Source organism: Pongo pygmaeus, chromosome 15 (genome assembly GCF_028885625.2).
Source record: "Pongo pygmaeus isolate AG05252 chromosome 15, NHGRI_mPonPyg2-v2.0_pri, whole genome shotgun sequence".
Taxonomy (NCBI): Eukaryota; Metazoa; Chordata; class Mammalia; order Primates; family Hominidae; genus Pongo; species Pongo pygmaeus.
The window spans coordinates 20704898-20715179 of record NC_072388.2 but is presented as its reverse complement, the minus strand read 5'-3'; the positions used below and the strand labels follow the sequence as shown (position 1 = coordinate 20715179).

The 10282-nt window shown below is 51.2% G+C and overlaps 1 long non-coding RNA gene across 1 annotated transcript; it reads left to right on the top strand.

Moving 5' to 3' along the window:
* The first annotated feature begins 5832 nt into the window (after positions 1 to 5832).
* Positions 5833 to 6631, top strand: LOC129012717 (uncharacterized). Its single transcript, XR_008493694.2, has 3 exons — positions 5833 to 5983; positions 6080 to 6141; positions 6410 to 6631. It is a non-coding gene; the product is annotated as an uncharacterized LOC129012717 (long non-coding RNA).
* The last annotated feature ends 3651 nt before the right edge of the window (positions 6632 to 10282 follow it).

Genomic DNA, 10282 nt, shown 5'->3' with positions numbered 1-10282 from the left:
GTATTTGCTTCGGGGCTAAAACCTACAGACTGCTTTCGGAGTGTTGGGATTATATTTAGTTAAAGGCTCATTATAGGTAACTCTTGTTTTTATGCTTCTGTTGATTTGCTTTATGGTTCTCAATTTGACGTGTACTGAAGAATTAGCTGTGGACCTGTGAGTAGCCGCTGCTCTCCAGCCTGGGCAACAATATGAGACCCTGTTCTTAAAAGAGGCCAGGCTTGGTGGTTCATGCCTGTAATCCCAGCACTTTGGGAGGCCGAGGTGGGTGGATCACCTGAGGTCAGGAGACCAGCCTGACCAATAAGATGAAACCCCGTCTCTACTAAAAATACAAAAATTAGCCAGGCATGGTGGCATGAGCCTGTAATCCCAGCTACTCAGGAGTCTGAGACGGGAGAATCGCCTGAACCCAGTAGGCGGAGGTTGCAGTGAGCCGAGATTGTGCCATTGCACTCTAGCCTGGGCAACAGAAACGAAACTTCGTCACAAAAAAAAAAAAAAAAGACAACACTGAAAAAGTGCCAGGCGTGCAGTGGCTTACACCTGTAATCCCAGAACTTTGGGAGGCCAAGGTGGAAGAATGGCTTGAACCCAGGAGTTCAAGACCAGCCTGGGCAACACAGTGAGTCCCTGTCTCTACAAAAATTAAAAAAATCAGCTGGGCGTGGCAGTGCACCTCTGTAGTCCCAGCTACTCGGGAAGCTGAGTTTGGAGAGTCACTTGAGCCCAGGAGGTAGAGACTGCATGATCGCACCACTGCGCTTCAGCCTGGGCAACAGAACGAGACCCTGTCTTGAACTTAAAGACACCCCCAAGCCCCATTGCGTTTCTGATTCTTAGGTGTTTTTTCAGCTGAAGTATGTTGAAGGAGTTGATTTTGAGTACTACTGCATGGAGAGTGAGGTAGACCCTAGCATTTCCTGCTCCCCCTTGCTCAACACCTCTATGGGGTGGTTTATTTTTATTTTCTATGCGCTTTTATGGGGCCGGAAGCCATTCACCACAAACACTGTGGAAAGTCTGTTCCCTGCCATTCTTTGCAGTGGTGGGAAGCCCAGCCCTGAGCACCTCCTGCCCACACATTTCCTGGCCCCTATCACATGGAAACCATCTCTCTTGTTTTCTTCTCTTAGCAGCCTATACCTTTGGCCTCTTGTGATCACATCCTTTCATCTTGGGCTTCAAAACACTGTTGTGATGGCTAGAAAATACTTGGGGAGGTCACAGAGGCGTGCTCCCTGGTGTTGGAGGTTATAGAGGCCAGGGAGCTTATTTACAAACTTAGCGGGAGACTCTGCTGCTCTCCTATCTTGTTGGGTTGCAGCTCAGCTCTGGGCGTCTATAATAAAAGTTTGAGTGTGAAATGACTTAATAACTATGGTTAATTTAAAAGTTTTTAACAAATATAAAAAATGGATTTCTCCTGTGAGAAAAAACACTTTCTAGAACAAGGATCTTAGAGGAGAGAGTAGGAAAAAAGTGGGAGGAAGCTTATGAAGGACTAAACAAAGTATTTTATTTGCTTACATTGATTTTATAGGTAGGTCCAAGTTCTGTCAATGGGATTTTAAAAAACTATTTTCAAACCACCAGAGAGGCAGCCTGGTGTTGTGGAAAACACTTTGATCTGAAAGTGTTGATTCAAGGACTTGTTCTGCCACTGTCTGTTGACCTTTTGTCTCTAAAATTTAGCAAATAATTACACACTTAGGCTCTGTGCTGGGTAGTGCATGGCATTAGAAAAGATAAGACACAGCCCTTCCTGTCCAGGAGTGAGTGAGCGTGGGCCACATGTCTGGCAAACTGTTAAGCGCCCTCCTGTTACTTACGTTTCCCTATCATTGCATGAAGGAGGTGGGTGGCATTCTTATTTTCCTGATGAGGAAATGGAGACTCAGTTAGCAAGTGTTAGGTTTGAATCTTATTTCTGTCTAGCTGAAAGCGTTTGGGTTAGGCTTTGAATGAGATAAATCATAAAATAAGCATGGGGCTAGTAATACTTCATACTGTGGTTATCCCAACAAAACGTAAGTGTAAATATCTGAATGTAATTGCTCTACAAATGTATCATTCCTTTCAGTGCTCACTAGAAGATCTGAGGATTCTATGACATATTGCTTTTCTTCGTCAGCTGCACATCCATTTCACTGACTTTCAGCTAAAGCACCGTGGTGGCCAATGGCAGGCCTGGCTCTTCCTGGGAGAAGGGGAGAGACCTCTCTAGGAGCCCCCTTTGAGACCGCTATTCAGGCCTGTTAAATCCCAGGGATAAACAACTTCGTTTTTAACTTTTAATTGAAATTTTCCCTCATGCGTGTGTATACACGCACGTCAAGAGGCCAGCAAGCTCCCATATGTCTAACAGCTTCAATGATTGTCAACATTTAACCCCAATCTAGTGTCAGGGTATAAATAAGAGACATCTGATGGCAGAGCTCATTCTTTCTGTTATTACTCCTTCCTTTAAATTTTTGCTTACTATGAGTTAAGTGCTACAGAAGTGATCAGAACGGACAAGGTGCCTCACTTTCTGAGCCTTAAATTCCAGTAGGGAAGAGAGCCAAATTATTACATAAATGAAATAATTTTGTTGTGAGTGGAGTGAAGGAAAGAAACAGTAAACAATATAATGTGACAGTAAATGGGGCTGGGGAGGGAGCCGCTTAGAGTGGTTAGGAAGGACCTCTCTGACCAGGTGACCTTTAGGCTGAGATCTGACAGCTAAGAAAGAGTCAGCGAAGGGACCAGCCATGGGGAGTGTGTCTGGATATTAGTTATCCCCATTGACATGCTTGAGTAGTGGATAAGTATTGCCTTGAGGCCACAAACATCAATTTTTTTTTTTTTAGACGGAGTCGTGGTCTGTTGCCCAGGCTGGAGTGCAATGGCGTGATCTCGGCTCACTGCAATCTCCACTTCCTGGGTTCAAGCAATTCTCCTGCCTCAGCCTCCCTAGTAGCTGGGATTACAGGCGCCCGCCACCGTGCCCGGCTAATTTTTTGTATTTTTGGTAGAGACGGGGTTTCACCAAGTTCGCCAGGCTAGTCTTGAACTCCTGACCTCAAGTGATCTGCCCACCTTGGCTTCCCGAAGTGCTGGGATTACAGGCGTGAGCCACTGTGCCCGACAATATCAAATATTTATTGAGGGAGTGCCTCCTAAAGGTACAGAGCTCTTCCTTGTCATTCTGATCTTACCCTGAAGGGGGATCAAATCCATGCAGGCAGAGTTAGGAAGAGGGAAGGGCCACGGAGGCAGGAAACAAGACACTTAGTCTTAGGGGGCCTGGGAATGCCAGTCAATTCATGTTCCTTCCTCTGATGGCTGAATCTGGAACCACTTGGTATTTCTGAGTCCACAGAGCTTGGTGGAAAGCCTGGGATCTGAGTCTGGTGGGGATCAGGGCCTAGTTCACCGTGATCCTGTGCAAGCCGCTCCATGTGCCTTCTCATTTGTAAAAGGGGAGAGAATACTCTGCCTACCACTTGGGTTTATCATTTTGATCAAGAGTTGATGTTTGCTTTGATGTTGTACAGATGTAGGATATTGTTAATAAGGAGTCCAGATAAGGATGTCGTTCCACCCATGTCCCTTGGTAAATCACTGGAATAACTTGGGTCAGCAAGGATGAGGTGGACACCTTAGAGGTTGGTAAAAATAGAATCTTGCAGCCTCCACTGGAAAGAAGTCCCTTTTAGGGTTTACCTACTTTCCTCTCATCAGGGCTGGAAGCATGAAATGGAGACCAGGTGCTCCCCATTATGTAAACAATATTCCTTCATCTACCTAGACTCTCTTAGGTCCTGCCAGCCTTGTCTTCTTACGCTTATATGATCTTCCTCTAATATTTTTCTTTTTTGTTGTTGTTGTTGCTAAATTTCATGTGGGTGGTTCGGGGAAAGGGTAGACTTGCACTCCTCCCCACTACTCAGTGGGATTTTAGGGAGGCTTTGAAAATGGGAAGGATCCTCCCCTCAGATCCTATCACCTTTGGAATGGGAACATGCCCACATTTCCAGAGCGAACAGACACTGGAGTCCTCTCTTCTCAAAGGTGGTGAACCCTCCTGGAGTGATGTGGGGTGTTCTGGCCTGCGAGGAGATGGCTGCCCGCAGAACGTGCCCGCTGGAGGGGGCTGCAGAGGTCTGGCTCTGTGCTTTCAGATGTGTCCTGCCAGGGGCTCCAGGGGGTCCTTCTGAAAGCAGAGAAGCCCCCAGAGGTTGAGAGGGGAGATAAGATGTGAGCGTTTTCAGCTGTGATGTGGTGAGGAGAGTCAGGGAGGCTGTGAGCACTGTGGGGCCAGAAGTGTTGGCTTCTGTCAGAAACTTGGCCCAGCCTGACCGCTGCCTCCTGGCCCTGTCATTTCCCCTCCATCACGCGCTTCCTTCCGGAAGCCGGAAGCAGTAGGTGGGAAGCTGCGGAGGTAGTGACAAAATCATGGTGTAAGAAGAAGCTCCTAGGGCCGAAGTGACTGGAGAGGTGGCCACACACTATGAGAAACACCAGAGCACTGGCAGGGCCTGGGGAGTTCTGAGCTCTCCTGGGCTGTGTGAAGCCGCAGCCAGCCCACTTTTTTCTCAGTATGCAGTGCCATCTGACCTGGCCCAACCCATCTCGCTCGGGTCATGGTTCATCTTTCTGGGCATTCTGATGCATTCCCACTTCACATTTGCATTGGGATTTCAGTTTACTAAGCATTCCACACCCATTATTGCTTTCAATCCCTTCAACAACGCTGAGAATAGGTGGGCAGGTATTTTTATCTCTATGTGAATAATAACACATGGGGACTCAGAAAAATTAAAGGCCACAGGAGAGAAGGCTAGTGAGGGGCAGTGAAGCTTAGGGACAAACAACTGGTTCTCCTGCCTCCTGCCTGAGGACTCCTGCCTGAGGAGAATATAGTAACAAAAGCCTCTGTCTTGCAATTGCAGCCATTAACACATCTCTTTCATACCCACTACTCACTGGACTGTTAACTCCTTGAAGACAGAAACTCTCTCTCTCTCTGTGTGTGTGTGTGTGTGTGTATTTAATGGGAGCAGTACTTTCTTGAGGCACAATTACATGAAAATACACTAATGATGCATTTGATATATATATATATACACCCATGTAGCCATCACCCAAGATAAAGATACGGAACATTTCCACCACCCCTGAAGGTTTCCTCGTGCCCCTTTTCAATCCATCCTTCTACCCCAGAGGCAAACAGTGCCCTAATTTCTATCACCTGCGATGCGTTTTGCCTGTTCTTGGACTTCATCTGTATGGAGTCATAGTTTGCACAGAGGCTGAATCCCCAGAGCACGACACAGCCTGGCACATGGCAGGTGTACAATGCCAAAGAAAGCCTGGTTCTTAAACTACCTGTGAGAGAGAGTTGGTCCCACCGGGAAACTGAGGCGGTGGGCGGTTAGTGACCTGCCAAAGGCACGAGTGTATGATGTGGTGGATCCCGGACTCCTGCCAGCCTAATTCCGAACCCAAGGCCTCCTCCGGGCCCCCAGCCCTCCCTGGGCGCTTCCTCCGGGGCTGCGGGTGGAGCGGGTCTGACGATCCCGGACGAGCAGCGCCCCCTGCTGCCGGCCCAGCCCCCAGCCCCTCCTCTCCTTTGGGGGGGATGTGACAGGATGACACAGGCCTTGCGCCCAGCGCAGTGACGGGCACAGGGCAGGGACTTGTGGGATAAAAGTCACCTGCCCTTTTATTTTCCTCGGAAAAGAGCTTTTCCTAAACTTTGGGGGCTTTCTCCAGAATTAACAGACAAAGGGAGAAGAGGTCTTTTTGGTGGAGCGCTGCTGCCCTCATGCGGGTGGATGGCGACACTACCGAAGAGAAGGCGATCAAGCCTGGTATTTTTGAGTTTCAGGTTCTGCCGCTCCCCGAGACCTGCAGATTCCTGGTCTCCGGGTCCTGGGTCCCGGACGTGTCCGTCAGGGCGTCCATTAGGGCCATTACCTAATGGACAAGCATCAGGGTAAGGGGGGAGGTGCTACTGAGGGGGGTCCCTCAGAGAATCAGCCTTAGCTCTGTGCGGGGGCAGATACGGCCTCACCACATCCCTCCCTCCCAGGAGACACTGGCCTAAGCATAAGCCTTGAGGGTCTGTCCTGTACTAAACAAGCGCTTAATCAGGTCAGATCAAGGTCTGACCTTGGCTGGTTTGGAGGGGCAGCAGAGGTGCGGTGAGGGAGGCGGCTCAGCAGTGGGGCCAGCAGCACCTCCCCAGCCTGCTGCGGGCCAGGTGCAAGTCACAGAGGGGCCGGCAGCCACTCCCAGCCTGGGGTGTTGGCCTTGCTGCACCTGCGGTTGGGGGGTGGTGTAACGGCCCAGCCTGCTCCCCTCGGCACGTGGCCTGGGGCGATGCTATCTCTAACTCAGTATTTTTAACTCTTCTTTCCAGAGGATGTGGCTTCTGTGGGAGAGCTTCAAAGGGTGCCCTACTTGCACCTCTTGGTAACCATGACATCATGGAAATGGGAGGGGACCGCCCCAGCCCCCAAACACCTGGAGGGAAGTGGGAGACTTTTTCCACTTCCTGTTCTACTTGTGGCTACTGACTCAATGTCTGACCTGTTTATTAATTGCAAAATATAGCTCTATGTGTGCTACCCAGGGAGGCCTCAGGCATGTGTGTCTCTGTGTGAAAGGAGGCCTGCACCCCCCACCCCTCACCGGGTTGCCCAGGTGGCCTTGACACAGACGCAGGGCGCTGGTGGTCCTGCAGCCTTCCCGCAGCCAGAATGACAGCACTGGGTCTCCATGTGCTTGCTCGCCCAGACTCATCCCAGTCAGAAGCTGGTCTTCCCACACATGGCTCAAGGAGGTAGATGGGTTTTAGAGTAGGACTCATGGAGAAACTGAGGTGAACCCACATAAAATGACTGTTGGCCCTGGACCTCAGTGTGGTCACACAGTGAGGTCAGACTCCCAGGTACCCTGCGTGCTTTCCCAAAGTCCCCGTCCTCCAGGCTTTGTTGGATACATGTGTGCCTGCCTGGGGGCTGCCCTGACCAAGGGGCCACCACTCAGGCTTTGCTTGTTCTGAAGTTCTTGACAAGTTACTTTAGCTCTGGGCAAAACTGTGAAACATTGACTCACCTGACCACTTCCTCTACTAATCCTCACTTTCCTTTCTCCTGTACTCCCCACTCCTCACACTCAGCTCCCCCCACCCAGAGCCTAACTGCAGGAGTCATTCACTTATTCATTTAATGGTATCTGTTGTGTGCCAGGCACTGTTCTAGTTCCTGGGGACGCATTGATGACAAGGAATACTCCCATCCCACAGAGCACACAGGCCAGGGGACTTCCACACCAGGATGGTACCTGATAATAAGGTGCCGTAGGCCTGTCTGTATACGTGATCCCAGGGGAGGTGAATTTTATGTTTGGACCTAAAAAATAAGCAACCCCTTAAGACTCAGATGGCTGCCCCCAGTGAGGGTAACAGCAGAGGGGTTGCTCTGTCAGAGCTGAAGACCCCACCAGGATGCTCCTGAAGCACGTGCTTGCGTAGCCTGCCCTTTCTGCTGAGTGGCTGTGACTCCAGTTGCACTCAGAGGTCAGGTCTTCAAGTGAAGTTTCAGAGAGTCCTCTAGAATCTTAGGCCTGGGGCCACAAGAGCTCATTTAGTCCATTCTTCTGCCTTTGGGACTGGCCTGTGCTTAAGCCTTTTGGGACAGTAGGGCATGTGTCCAGAGAAGTCCCTTCTACAACTGGCCTTAGTAACATGTTCCCTGCTGGGATGTCGGCCTGAGGTTGGGTCCAGGCTGGTAGAGCTGCAGCTGCAGCCCAAGGCCTTGGCCCACAGGGTCTGTGGGTCTTCATGGCCAGTCTCTTCGTGACTGTGTTTTCCAGGTCTCCTCAGCTGCCTCTTCCCTCCAGGCTAAGCAATGCCCAGTTCCTTATAGCTGGGCCCTCTGCACTGAGGGGCTTTGCTGTGGTGGTGTTAGGCCCAGTGCTGACCTGCCCGGTGGGCACAGGAGCCCTTCTCCTGAGCCTCCTCACAAGGCCACTCTAATTCCCTCTGACATCCTAGGTGGGCCCTGGAGCCAGACATGTGAGCAGAGCAGTCGGAGATGGATGGAGTTTCTGTCCTCACTCCTGACACTTGCTCACCCTCGACCCACTTGCTCCTGGTCCACCCCTCTGACCTCTGCCCTAACTGGCTTTAGGTTTAACAGCCTCAGACATGAGGGAAGGTTGTTGCTGAATCAAGGATCTCCTGGATTTAGATGGAAATTTCTTGGGGGTTGGAGCTGAGCCTGCTCTCCGAATGGCCCCCTACCTGCCTGGGCCTTGTCATCCTGCCTCCCTGCTTTGGTGTGGGTGGGTCCATAGCCCCTGTTGCATCACCTTGCATAGATCTACGGGCGGCCTTGGGGGACCAGTGACTGCTGGGCTTTGCTGCCTGAGGGCACTGGGCTGGCAGGCCTCCACAGGCTCCCACAGGCCTCCACAGGCTCCCGCAGGCCTCCACAGACTCCCGCAGGCCTCCACAGGCCCCCACAGGCCTCCACAGGCCTCCACAGGCCTCCACAGGCTCCCACAGGCCTCCACAGGCCTCCACAGGCTCCCACAGGCCTCCACAGGCCTCCACAGGCCTCCACAGGCTCCCACAGGCCTCCACAGGCTCCCGCAGGCCTCCACAGGCCTCCACAGGCTCCTGCAGCTCCACAGGCCTCCACACGCTCCCGCAGGCCTCCGCAGGCTCCCGCAGGCCTCCACAGGCTCCCGCAGTCCTCCTGCAGGTCTCCTGCAGTCCGGGTCTCCTCTGAGGTTCTTGGAGGGGTCTATCTTTGACCCCTTCACTGCCATCCAGGCTCTTGTCTCCTTCCCTCAGCCCTATGACTTCCATGTCACTGCAGCCAACTCAAAGGAGCAGACCTGCCTCCCCAGCCACCCACACTTCCCTTGCCTGAATCTTTTTTCTATAGAACAAAATGAAGTACCACTTCAGGGGGAAAAGAAAGAGAAACTAACTGGCCCTCAGTTTTTAAGGGTTGATACAGGCTTGCTCTATTAACCCTCCCACGGGCATTTTCATTTAATACAGAGAAGAGAATGTTTTAATTATAAGCAATTCCCAGTGGTGGAATCTCTGGCATTGTGTCAGACTGGTGAGGAGGTAGAGGCCCCCCAGAGCTCCCCAAAGGTGGCAAACCCCGCCTTTGTGAAGGTGGTATGGTCCTACCACGTGCGAGAGTGACCCTGCTGTGATGGAGGTCTGAGCCCTTTCCCTTTGGTGTTCTTTAAGGGGATTGTATTTAGGTGAGAGATGGGGCAGCTTAGAAAGACCTGGGGATTCTGTGACTCCCCTCAGTAGGGCTGACCAGGAGAAGGGACACTGGTTCTTAATTCTACAGGGGTCGCAGACTCAGAGGGGCAGGTATGGGAGGCAGCCTCCAGTCCTACCCGACATTTCGTAAGTGGCAACACATAAGCCTGTAGAGGGGACGGACGTGCTCTAGGTCACCTATTAAAGCTGGTACAGGTTAAGCATCCCTAATTCAAAAATCTGAAATTTGAAATGCTCCAAAATCTGAAACTTTTTAAATGCCAACATGATGCTCAAAGGAAATGCTCACTGGGGCATCTTGGATTTCAGATTTTTAGATTAGGGATGCCGAATTGGTAAGTTCCAATATTCCACCCCCAGCCTCAAAAAAAAAAAAAAAAAAAAAATCCACAACCTGAACATTTCTGGTACCAAGCATTTCAGATAAGGGATACTCAACCTGTAGCTTCATCCCTATGAAAAGAAGCAGGCCTGAATTGCAGCTGAGAGGATTTATGTATTTCTGGTTGGGATGGTCAGACGCATAGGGGAACCATGGAGGTATTCAGGGATGGAACCCCCTCCCACTCTGGGCATTGGTAAGCCTCAGCTTTGGGTCTTGGTAGCTGTGCTTGCTGGGTGGATGGTGGAGTGGTCTCTAAGTTATGTTCCCCTCAGCATCCATGACCCTGGGGAAAGGTGCTCTGGCAGCAGGAGTCTCAGGAGGGAGAGCGCAGTGTGCTGTGGACCCCAGGGAGCCCCATGTCTTTTCTCCTAGGTGAGATCTCGAGGCCTCTACTCGCCTCGGTCAAATCTCTGGGCTTGTGGGGAGACAGCTCATCTCCTTTTTCCTCATTCTCACATCCGGGATGGTGGGAACATAAAGTCCTGCTGGGGTCACAGCCTCCTCTCAACCTTGCTCCTGGTGTCAGCTTGGGCACCTCAAAGGGCTGGCGTGGGGCTGGATCGGGCAGCAGAGTGGTGGGTGGTCCCCAA